We start from the raw sequence: 13098 nt of genomic DNA on the forward strand, positions 1-13098 counted from the left end.
GTTCAGGTGCAAGTTTCAACGCTTTAATGAGCATTGAAACGTATAAAAATGGTTTACAAAAATTATATGACAGAGCCTTGTGGGCCTAAGAAAAATTGCCCATTCGGCGTGATTACGTCAGGTTTCAAAAGGAGGAGCAGGAGGAGGAGGATGAATATTATACACAGATTGATGAAGCTAAAAGGTCCACGTTTTTGGTGAAAGAGAACAATGCTTCCATCCGCGGGTGCAGCCTACGTATTGTTTAGGTATCCAGGCTTTGTTCATCTTTATGATTGTAAGCCTGTCGGCACTGTCGGTTGACAGGCGGGTACGCTTATCTGTGATGATTCCCCCAGCCGCACTAAACACCCTCTCTGACAAGACGCTAGCCGCAGAACAAGCAAGCACCTCCAGGGCATACAGCGCGAGTTCAGGCCACGTGTCCAGCTTTGACACCCAGTAGTTGTAGGGGGCAGAGGCGTCACGGAGGACGGTCGTGCGATCGGCTACGTACTCCCTCACCATCCTTTTACAGTGCTCCCGCCGACTCAGCCTTGACTGGGGAGCGGTGACACTGTCTTGCTGGGGAGCCAGAAAGCTGTCAAAGGCCTTAGAGAGTGTTCCCCTGCCTGTGCTGTACATGCTGCCTGATCTCCGCGCCTCCCCTGCTACCTGGCCCTCGGAACTGCGCCTTCGGCCACTAGTGCTGTCAGATGGGAATTTTACCCTTCCGTTTGTCCGCCAGGGTCCTGTGGTATAGCATCACTCTCGAACCCCTTTCCTCTTCGGGTATGAGAGTGGAAAGGTTCTCCTTATACCGTGGGTCGAGCAGTGTGTACACCCAGTAATCTGTAGTGGCCAGAATGCGTGTAACGCGAGGGTCACGAGAAAGGTATCCTAACATGAAGTCAGCCAAGTGTGCCAGGGTACCTGTACGCAACACATGGCTGTCCTCACTAGGAAGATCACTTTCAGGATCCTCCTCCTCCTCCTCCTCAGGCCATACACGCTGAAAGGATGACAGGCAAGCAGCATGGAAACCCTCAGCAGTGGGCCAAGCTGTCTCTTCCCCCTCCTCCTCATGCTCCTCCCCCTCCTCCTCCTCCTCCAAAACGCGCTGAGATATAGATATGAGGGTGCTCTGACTATCCAGCGACATGCTGTCTTCCCCCACCTCCGTTTCCGAGCGCAAAGCGTCTGCCTTTATGCTTTGCAGGGAACTTCTCAAGAGGCATAGCAGAGGAATGGTGACGCTAATGATTGCAGCATCGCCGCTCACCATCTGGGTTGACTCCTCAAAGTTTCCAAGGACCTGGCAGATGTCTGCCAACCAGGCCCACTCTTCTGTAAAGAATTGTGGAGGCTGACTCCTACTGCGCCGCCCATGTTGGAGTTGGTATTCCACTATAGCTCTACGCTGCTCATAGAGCCTGGCCAACATGTGGAGCGTAGAGTTCCACCATGTGGGCACGTCGCACAGCAGTCGGTGCACTGGCAGATGAAACCAATGTTGCAGGGTGCGCAGGGTGCGCAGGGTGGCAGCGTCCCTGTGGGACTTGCGGAAATGTGCGCACAGCCGGCGCACCTTTCCGAGCAGGTCTGACAAGCATGGGTAGCTTTTCAGAAAGCGCTGAACCACCAAATTAAATGACGTGGGCCAGGCATGGCACGTGCGTGAGGCTGCCGAGCTGCAGAGCCGCCACCAGGTTACGGCCGTTGTCACACATGACCATGCCCGGTTGGAGGCTCAGCGGTGCAAGCCAGCGCTCGGTCTGCTCTGTTAGACCCTGCAGCAGTTCGTGGGCCGTGTGCCTCTTCTCTCCTAAGCTGAGTAGTTTCAGCACGGCCTGCTGACGCTTGCCCAGCGCTGTGCTGCCGTGCCGCGCGACACCGACTGCTGGCGACGTGCTGCTGCTGACACATCTTGATTGCGAGACAGAGGTTGCGTAGGAGGAGGAGGAGGGTGGTTTAGTGGAGGAAGCATACACCGCCGCAGATACCACCACCGAGCTGGAGCCCGCAATTATGGGGGTGGATAGGACGTGAGCGGTCCCAGGCTCTGACTCTGTCCCAGCCTCCACTAAATTCCCCCAATGTGCCGTCAGGGAGATATAGTGGCCCTGCCCGCCTGTGCTTGTCCCCGTGTCCGTTGTTAAGTGTACCTTGGAAAACCACTTCACAGAGGCAGTAAGGTCCCAATTACTTAATTAAGCTCACTTTTAGGACCCAAAAATATAAATTCATAAAAATTAACTTTTAATAAATATTGCTTAAAAACCTTATGGACACACAAACAACAACAACAACAAAAAAAAAAATCCACTATCCGGTAGGGAATGTGAAATTGTATCATACAGTAACACTTCAAGATCAGTATCGATCTTGGACGTTTTCTTTATTATGTCTTTTACGTCCAAAAGATAGCTCTTTTTTGGGGGGGGTTTCTTGGTTTTAATGTTCCAAAAAACCTATGCATTTTTTCCGAACCTGAACATGATGTCGTAATCAGCCGGAATCTACATGCAACTCATATAGTCCAATGTATAATAGACATGAGATGTTTTTATGTACAGAATAGACCTTGTAATTGCCCAGATGTTTTTATGTACAAAATAGACCTTGTAATTGCCCTACGCGTTTCGCCCACTGCGTGGGCTCCTCAGGGGCTCAAGTATCTCCTGGGATGATTCCCTGGAGAAAGGGTTATCAGTAGAGATGAGCGAACGTGTTCGGCTCCGCCCCTTTTCGCCCGAACACCGAACTTTGCGAGCAATTCCGTGCTCGGGCGAAAAAAGTTCGGGGGTCGCCGTGGCAGCGCGGGGGGGTGCGGCGGGGAGTGGGGGGGAGAGGGAGAGAGAGAGGGCTCCCCCCTGTTCCCTGCTGCTGCCGCCTGCGCCGCCGCGCCTCTCCCCGCCCCCCGGCGCCCGCCGAAGCTCTACGCGCGGACACTGAAGTCCTCGGCAAAGCCGGTGTCCGGGTGCGTAAGTGTTCGTTACGAACACGTTCGCTCATCTCTAGTTATCAGTCATCAACTGAGTATAGAAAATTGTTTATAGATTAGGACTATAATCCATTAGAGGCAATGAGTAAGTATAGGTAAGGTACTGTATTGAATTAGCACCCCACTATGAGGAGTGATCGCTGCAATAATACCTCTTAAGCTGATATGCGGTACTTAATAGCCTAATAATATTTCCTAGAGGAACAGTGCCCAGTTATCACTTAGAGTGATGTCTTGGTCAATACCCAGATAGTCTGCGCACTAAAAAAAGTTCCCCAGGTAATACATCGCTGTCTATTAGATCCTTTTAGTAGGTGAGTTTTGATATACTCAAAAGCTATCAATAGTATAGCTCCCACTAAATAGGGTTTTTCTGCAGTCAGGCAAATTCTCAGCCTAGTGAAGGGTTGTAAGGTTTCCCCCCCTATCAGGATCAGATAAAGCAGAATGAAATCATAAAATAAATAGAACAAGCGGCAGCATGACAGTCCTGGTGGTGGTCAGTTAATTTTTATGAATTTATATTTTTGGGTCCTAAAAGTGAGCTTAAGTGTACCTTGGCAGTAACCGCGTTGGTGAGGGCGCGTACAATGTTGCGGGAGACGTGGTCGTGCAGGGCTGGGACGGCACATCGGGAAAAGTAGTGGCGACTGGGAACGGAGTAGCGTGGGGCCGCCGCCACCATCATACCTTTGAAAGCCTCCGTTTCCACAAGCCTATACGGCAGCATCTCCAGGCTGATCAATTTGGCTATCTGCACGTTTAACGCTTGAGCGTGCGGGTGCGTGGCGGCGTACTTGCGCTTGTGCTCCAACACTTGCGCTAGCGACGGCTGGACGGTGCGCTGAGAGACATTGGTGGATAGGGCTGAAGACAGCGGAGGTGAGGATGTGGGTGCAGGCCAGGAGACGGTAGTGCCTGTGTCCTGAGAGGGGGGTTGGATCTCAGTGGCAGGTTGGGGCATAGGGGGAGAGGCAGCGGTGCAAACCGGAGGCGGTGAACGGCCTTCGTCCCACCTTGTGGGGTGCTTAGCCATCATATGTCTGCGCATGCTGGTGGTGGTGAGGCTGGTGGTGGTGGCTCCCCGGCTGATCTTGGCGCGACAAAGGCTGCCCACCACTGTTCGTCGGTCGTCTGCACTCTCAGTGAAAAACTGCCAGACCTTTGAGCACCTCGGCCTCTGCAGGATGGCATGGCGCGAGGGGGCGCTTTGGGAAACAGTTGGTGGATTATTCGGTCTGGCCCTGCCTCTACCCCTGGACACCGCACTGCCTCTTCCAACCTGCCCTGCTGCTGCTCTTGCCTCCCCCTCTGAAGACCTGTCCTCAGTAGGCGTAGCAAACCAGGTGGGGTCAGTAACCTCATCGTCCTGCTGCTCTTCCACTGAATCCTCTGTGCGCTCCTCCCTCGGACTTACTCCAATTACTACTACCTGAGTGATAGACAACTGTGTCTTGTCGTCATCGTCCTCCTCACCCACTGAAAGCTCTTGAGACAGTTGCCGGAAGTCCCCAGCCTCATCTCCCGGACCCCGGGAACTTTCCAAAGGTTGGGCATCGGTCCCGACAAACTCCTCCAGTGGGAGAGGATTCAGAACCATTGCTGCCCATTCTGGGCAGGGGACCGAGAACAGTTCCTGGGAGTCTGCCTGCTTCTCAGAATGTGTCATTGTAATGGAGTGAGGAGGCTGGGAGGAAGGAGGAGCAGCAGCCAGAGGATTCAGAGTTGCAGCAGTGGACGGCGCAGAATTCTGGGTGGTCGATAGATTGCTGGATGCACTTTCTGCCATCCACGACCGCACCTGCTCACACTGCTCATTTTCTAATAAAGGTCTACCGCGTGGACCCATTAATTGTGAGATGAATGTGGGGACGCCAGAAACGTGCCTCTCTCCTAATCTCGCAGCTGTCGGCTGCGATACACCTGGATCAGGAGCTCGGCCTGTGCCCACACCCTGACTTGGGCCTCTGCGGTCTCGCCCACGTCCACGTCCTCTAGGCCTACCCCTACTCCTCAGCATGCTGTATTACCAGTAGTGCAGAAACAGAACGCTGTAATTAAATGTACCGCTTATTGGCCTGTGGTTGGAGGCTGACTTCGCTTATGGAATGCACAGCAGAGGCAGGAAAGAATTTTGCGCAAGCCTGCTGTAACACTTAGCTGGCTGCGTATGAATTAGGACAACTACCCCCAGCAGAGACGCAGTACAGTCAGGACGGTCACAGGCAGCCCAAATAGATTTTTTTTCCCAAATTTTTTCGGAAAACCCACTGCCTTTATAGACTGGATATGTCTTTCACTGTCCCTGCCTCACCACCACTACTGGCCGTGGACTATGTAAAAGTACTGCAGACTGTTTCACTCTGGACAGGATGACAGCGGTGATGTAAGAGGCAACGCAGAGCCAGGAAAGAATTTTGTGCAAGCCTGCTGTAACACTTAGCTGGCTGCGTATGAATTAGGACAACTACCCCCAGCAGAGACGCAGTACAGTCAGGACGGTCACAGGCAGCCCAAATAGATTTTTTTTCCCAATTTTTTTGGGAAAAGCCCACTGCCTATATAGACTGGATATGTCTTTCACTGTCCCTGCCTCACCACCACTACTGGCCGTGTACTATGTAAAATTACTGCAGACTGTTTCACTCTGGACAGGATGACAGCGGTGATGTAAGAGGCAACGCAGAGCCAGGAAAGAATTTTGCGCAAGCCTGCTGTAACACTTAGCTGGCTGCGTATGAATTAGGACAACTACCGCCAGCAGAGAGGCAGTACAGTCAGGATGGTCACAGGCAGCCCAAATAGATTTTTTTCTGGACGCAATGCTCTGCACGGCCGATATACAAAAAAAAAAAAAAATGTGCAACACTGCAAAAAGCAGCCTCAACAGTACTGCACACGGTCAGATGTGGCCCTAAGAAGGACCGTTGGGGTTCTTGAAGCCTAAAATCAATCCCAACACTCTCCCTATAGCAGCTCCGGCATCAGCAGCACTTTCCCTGATCTCTGTCAGAATGCATCTGTGGCGAGCCGCGGGAGGGGCCGATTTATATACTCGGGTGACACCTGATCTCGCCAGCCACTCACTGCAGTGGGGTGGTATAGGGCTTGAACGTCGCAGGGGGAAGTTGTAATGCCTTCCCTGTCTTTCTATTGGCCAGAAAAGCGCGCTAACGTCTCAGAGATGAAAGTGAAAGTAACTTGAACATCGCGTGGTGCTCGGCTCTAGTAACGAGCATCTCGAACACGCTAATACTCGAACGAGTATCAAGCTCGGACGAGTACGTTCGCTCATCTCTACTCAGACCCCAATAAGAAAAATGAGTAAGTGGAATAAAGACTCAATGATCATGGACCTGCTTGACTAACAACTGCCTATGCTATAACAATTAAGAATATACCATTTACGTCTGCAATGTATAATTAAATAGCATTTGTCTTGCGTTAATCATGAAAATAAACATTACATTTCAAGCTTTAGTGTACTTTTACAATGCCGAATACCTAAACTGGGCCTACTTCTGCCAGCTTGCATTTTATTTCCAGTAGTACATTATTTCATGGCCTTTCGTGCTGTTCTGTGGCGTACCAACATCTCACTTCAAAGCTTTTGCCTTTTAAATGCAGGAAGTTGCTCTAGCTATTTCTTTGAGCTAGCTCCAGCCGGATGACTGAGCAGGGAGACACAGGCTATTATTAGTCAGTGAACCCTTAACCCCTTGCAGTTGCCATATGGGTCTCACAACATTGTGAAAAAGAATTCCTCCATACTTTATGAGTGCATTGGTGCACATTTGCTGTCAGCTTCAGTTAAGCATTTCCATTTTTCTGTCCTGTTTGAGGAGCAGAGAAATGACAATAAAAACGGAATTCAAATGTTTCTGTTTTATTCTCAACTAGCTTACCCGTCGCGCGTTGCTGCGAAGACAGACATACATACATTCGTTTTTATATATCTAGATAACAACCAATTGCAGCGCAGCTTACATGTTACCTCAGCATTATAATATATAACACCCAATCACAGCACAGCTTTCATGTTACCTCAGCAGAAAGAGAAATAACAACCAATCACAGCGCAACTTTTATTCTGCCTCAGCAATTTAAAAAATAGCAAGCAATCACAGCGCAGCATTCATTTTACCTCAGCGGTATAATATATAGCAACCAATCACAGCACAGCTTTCATTTTACCTCAGCATTCTCAATATCCAGCAATTGTCTTGCGAAACGTTCGGCGGATGCATCATTTTGTAGTTGAACACGCATCCCGTTGCTCGCAATGCCTTTTGCTTTCGTGCTTGAAATGGAAATCAAACGATCTTTGTCTGGGGGGCATAACTGTCGATGATGCTCGCATGCGCGCCACCTATTGTAGGATAGTTGTACTATGCCAGTAATCTTCCCAGGAGTGTACTCAACAACTTCCCAAAGTTTCATGGCGATTGGATGAATGGTGTAGTAATGCATAAAGGACAGACAGACAGACATACATTCATTTTTATATATATAGAGGACATCAGGAAGTGAGAGAATTAGATTCCGTACATAAAATTTGGACGCTAATTCTTTTGCGGTTAGAATTTAATAATCGACTTGGGACCCATTAGTTTTTCCTATTTATGACATAATCAATGCTCGTGCTAAATTTCAAGTTTCTATGACATTGGGAAGTAAGAGAATTAGATTCCGTACGTAAAATTTGGATGCTAATTCTTTGGCGCTTAGAATTGAATAATTGGGTTGGGACTCATTAACTTTTCCTATTTATGATATTATCAATGCTCGTGCCAAATTACATCAGGAAGGGAGAGAATTAGATTCCGTACGTAAAATTTCGACGCTAATTATTTTGCGCTTAGAATTTAAAAATGGAGTTGGGACCCAATAGCTTTTCCTATTTATGACATAATCAATGCTCGTGCCAAATTTCAAGTTTCTATGACATTGGGAAGTAAGAGAATTAGATTCCGTACTTAAAATTTGGACGCTAATTCTTTTGCGATTAGAATTTAATAATTGAGTTGGGACCCATTAGCTTTTCCTATTTATGAAATAATCAATGCTTGTGCCAAATTTCAAGTTTCTATGTCATTGGGAAGTGAGAAAATTAGATTCCGTATGTACAATTTTTGGGACGCTAATTCTTTGGCGCTTAGAATTGCATAATGAAGTTGGGACCCTTTTACTTTTCCTATTTATGACATAATCAATGCTCGTGCCAAATTTCAAGTTTTTATGACATCGGGAAGTGAGAAAATTAGATTCCGTACGTAAAATTTGGACGCTAATTCTTTTGCGCTTAGAATTGAATAATCGAGTTGGGACTCATTAGCTTTTCCTATTTATGACATAATCAATGCTCGTGCCAAATTTCCTGTTTCTATGACACCGGAAAGTGAGAAAATTACATTCCGCACGTAAAATTTGGACGCTAATTCTTTTACACTTAGAATTGAATAATCGAGTTGGGACCATTACCTTTTCCTATTTATGACATAATCAATGCTCGTGCCAAATTTCATGTTTCTACGCTATCGGGAAGTGAATTAGTGGCAATGATGCAAATCGAACGATCTACATGGGGGGGGTGTAACTGTCGACGACACTCGCACGCGCCATTTATCATAGGATAGTTGTACTATGCCTATAATCTTCCCAGGAGTGTACTCAACAACTTCCCAAAGTTTCATGGCGATCGGATGAATGGTGTAGTAGCGCATAGAGGACAAACAGACAGACAGACAGACAGACACGCATACATACAGACACGCATACATTCAATTTTATATATATAGATTGATTTCAAGGGGCTTTAGGCCTCTTTCACACAGGTGCTGCGATTTTCAGCTGCGCGCATCACGGGCAAAAGTCGCATGAATGGGAGAAGGCCGCGACCAAGTCGCAGCTCAATCTCCAGTTTTCTTGCCCGTTCACATGGCCAACCTGCGGTGTATATACACCACAGCCCAGAATTCTGTGGACCAGGGTGGAAGAGACCTTAGCGCTGATAAAAGTCTCTATCCCTCCCGTTGCCGGCTGAAGTGTCAATAGAAGCTACCATAGAAGTCTATGGGAGCTGCTGGCAAGGAGAAGGAGGAGACTTTAGCAGCGCTTGCCATGCTAAATTCCCTCCCCAGCCTATGGGAGATGCCGGCAAGGGGAAGGACTTTAGCAACGTGAGCTGCTGCTGAACTCCCTTCCCCTGCCCTTTTCTGCAGCTCTCATAGGAGTCTATGGGAACGGCCTATCTTTTCCGGTGTTGCGTAAAAGTGTCCGGAAATGCGCACAGTATGCGCTATCTTTTCCGGACAGCCGATTTTACGCACCGGAAAATCACCCATCTGACCAAATGTATTGGAATCTAATGCTTCAGACAGTCACGATTTTCGGCTGGCGTTTTATCGCGGCAAAATGGCCACTATAAAACACTCATGTTAAAGAAGCCTTAAAAAACGTAAAGATTTTAATTCCATTCATTTCATTTCCGTTTTCCAAATGGAACAAGCAGCACGGCTGACTGCGCTATTTTTTTTACTTTGTTTTATTGAACAAATTGCAAGAGCATAAAATAGAAATATCACCAATAATAAGTACATATCTGTTCGCTGTTTAACAATTTTGACTGTACTAAAAATATTAAATATTGAATTTCTGCATATATATTAAGTGTAAACTTGAGAGCACATTGCTAACCTTTCAATAAAAAAACAGTAAACAAACCTATAGGCCTATGCGTTTCTTTGGTCTGCAAGGGAGGGGGGATTTATGGGGGTGAGTCAAGGAACAGGGATAAGAACGATCAATCAGTACGCAGCGTTGAATTTGAATCTGGCCAAGGACCCCAAATTTTGTAGAATTTACCAAGGCAATCCTTACGTTGATATATAACTTTTTCGTAAGGGAATATTGCATCAACTAACTTTGTCTATTTTGATAAGATTCCACCGCCATACAGTTCTTGGCAATTGTTTTCCAGGCCAAGAAAAGAGCCTCTCTAAGGAATATTCGCATATATCATGGACAATGCTCCTCATCCAGTAAAACAAATAATTCAGGATTTTAGGATCTAGTTGTAGTCAGAGGAGAAAGTAAAAAAGGGGATAAAAAAGTAATGATATTAGACTAGAAGTCCACAATATAAGGGCAGTCCTACATCAGATGCAGGAGGTCTGCATTCAACCTATGGCATCCCTGTCAGGTTAGTATTGGGATCCTACCCATTTTATGAAGACGAGTAGGAGTGAGATAGGCCTTATAAATAATATAGAGTTGTATTAATTCATTATTAATGGCCAGGGATACAGCTAGATGGGATTCTATTATATTTGACCAGCCATTAATGAGGAGATTAAACATTGCTAATTACTCTGGACAATCAGTGGATTATGACTAATTTTGGCTCAGAGCAGATGTGTAGAGAGTATTCATATTAGACTTTTGGGCCACTGGGATTTAAATATACCTAATATGGGGTATTTTGAGTTGAAGCGGGAAAGGGGAATTGGGCATTTAGGGCATGTCATAGTTGTAAGTATCTAAACAGCTGAAGCCCTGGTGTTTTTACTACGTTTTCATGCAACTTAGTAAATGAAATGAGTATGTTATCTTTATAGATATTTTTTGAATTCAGAGATTCCCAATCTGATCCAATATTGATAGTCTGATACTGATTGCAAAGAAGGCAATGTTGGATTATTCCACAGAGGGAGATCTGCCATTGAATCTACAAAATTTTGAATTGTTTTGGCATTACACAAAACAAATAGATCTAATTTGCGTAATGGTGGTGTGTTAACGGACTTGGTGTACTCTGGACATTCTAAATGACACAGAAGGTTGTTACCAGTTACCAATGCCACTAAATAATAGTCTGCAATAGGTAGTTCCTCTTGCAAAAAACACGGTCTCATATTCCTCAGTATCATAGTTATTCCAAGGTACTTAAATTTAAAAAATTATCGCTAGGCCGCACTCGGAAGCTAAAGGATCAATGATCGGAGTGCGGGTTATGTACATGATGGCAGACTTTAGCCAATTAATATACAATCCAGAAAATTGGGAGAAAGAATTTACAAGTTTATAGCTTGGGGAAAAGCCTTTAGGAGTTTTGAAGAAAAAGAACCATATTAATTGGCATTAAGTCCCACTATGCTTTCTCGACTTCCCCAGTAGATACCAGTGATAACAGGAGTACAACGTAATTGTATTGCCAGAGCTTCTATAATAAGGCGGGAGATAAGGGGCAGCCCCGACGAGCTCCTCGTGAAAGGGAAAAGTTGTTTAATGGAATGCCGAACCAAGCCCAAAATGTATAAGATGAGCTTCTAGGAAGTTCCACTCTAATGAATCAAAGGCTTTCATTGTGTCTAATGAGGCTAAGGCCCAGGGCATATTGTGCAATCTGCCGAGTTGAATAATTGTCTGGACTCGGCGGATATTTATTGTTGTAGATTTGCCAGGCATGAAGCTGGTTTGATCTGGGTGGATAATAGAAAGAATGACTTGGTTTAATCTAGTGGCTAGTACTTTAGTTAGACTTTTATAGTCAACATTTAGCAAAAAAAATTGCTCGGTAGGAGTCGCAACTGATGGGGTCATTGCCGGGCTTCAGCAACACTATAATAACAGCATTAAAGAAGAAGGGAGAGATCCCTCCAAAAGGGCCTCTTGTAATGCTTCTTGTAATTTCTGGGGAGAGTTGCTCCATATATTGCTGAAAGACTTCTGTGGGAAGTCCATCTGGCCCAGGGGATTTATTTGGTGCCATGTCAGAAATGGCTTGCTGTACCTCCTCCAATTTCATGAGGGCCATCTAAAAGAGCCACCTGTTTAGTAGAAAGAATTGGGAATGTAAGATCTTCTAAATAAGTAAGATTGGCAATCAGTGACTAGAGGAGCTATTTGAATTAGTATAATAGTATGTAAAGCAGGTTGCTATAGCCTGTGCTTCTTTGAGTCCTGAACCATGGGGGGGGGGGGGGGGTCGGTCTTTGATTTTAAGAACAGAATTGGATTGTTTTGTTTAATTACATTGGTTGCCAATTTTGAAATAACGTTGCTTTGTGAAGAATAATTTGGATTTAGTTTTAACATGTAATTCGTGTTTATAAAGTCGGAAAGAGCCTAGCCAATCTATTTTATTAGTAACAGTAGAATGAGATGTATACAGTTTTTCTGTTTGAATTACTTGAGATTCCAATTGAAGGTCTGCTTGAGAGGTGGATTTTTTAAATGAATGAATTGGTAGATCTAAAGCAACCTTGTAAAGTATTCACGCTCACAGCGGGGCGGCAGAAGATTTCTCTCCTCGCGCTCCCCCGCCCCACTCCATTGCCTTAACATAGCGGCCATTCAGTGCTGCATGGCTGCTATTTACACTGCGCGATAAGCGATCAGCTCACCGTCCATGGTTTATGCTACATAAACCATGGACGATGAGCTGATTGCTCAGTGTAAATGGCAGCCATTCAGTACTGAACGGTCGCTATGTTAAGGCAATGGAGAGGGGCGGAGGAGCCTGAGGAGAGAAATCTCCTCCTGATGCCCCGCTTTGGGCCAGCGATACTAGCTCCTGTGCAGGTGCCTTGGAGCTAGTAGGTGTCCTGTCTAAATGGGCCTTAAAATAGGCCTTAAAATAGCCATTTTAAAGCGGATTGGGTATTATCATCATGAATTTGAAGAGATAGAGAAATTTGATCAGGTATACGGACATTATGACCTATTAATTTAAGCCACAAGGGGTGAAGTTTCTAGGGAGGGAATACTACCTTGTAGAGTTAGAAGTAATGGGGTATTGTCGGATATACCTCTAGGACAGGGGTGTCAACTTCATTTTCACCGAGGGCCACATCAGGCTTATGGTGACCTTCAAAGGGCAGATTGTAATTGTAAGACAGTATAGTAAGGGTCTGTTCACACAAGCGTATTTGCGTACATAATATGCAGTGAATAGAAGCCATTGATTTCAATATGTTTATTCACATGATGTTTATTTTCACACAGCATGACCTATTTTGTTACATACTACACACCCCGATAAGCCATTGAAGTGAATGGGCCGTGCAAATACGTGGTGAATGCGCCGGAAACCTGTGTATTCACTGCATATTTGC

This window comes from Eleutherodactylus coqui, chromosome 2 (assembly GCF_035609145.1).
Source record: "Eleutherodactylus coqui strain aEleCoq1 chromosome 2, aEleCoq1.hap1, whole genome shotgun sequence".
In the NCBI taxonomy this organism is placed as follows: Eukaryota; Metazoa; Chordata; class Amphibia; order Anura; family Eleutherodactylidae; genus Eleutherodactylus; species Eleutherodactylus coqui.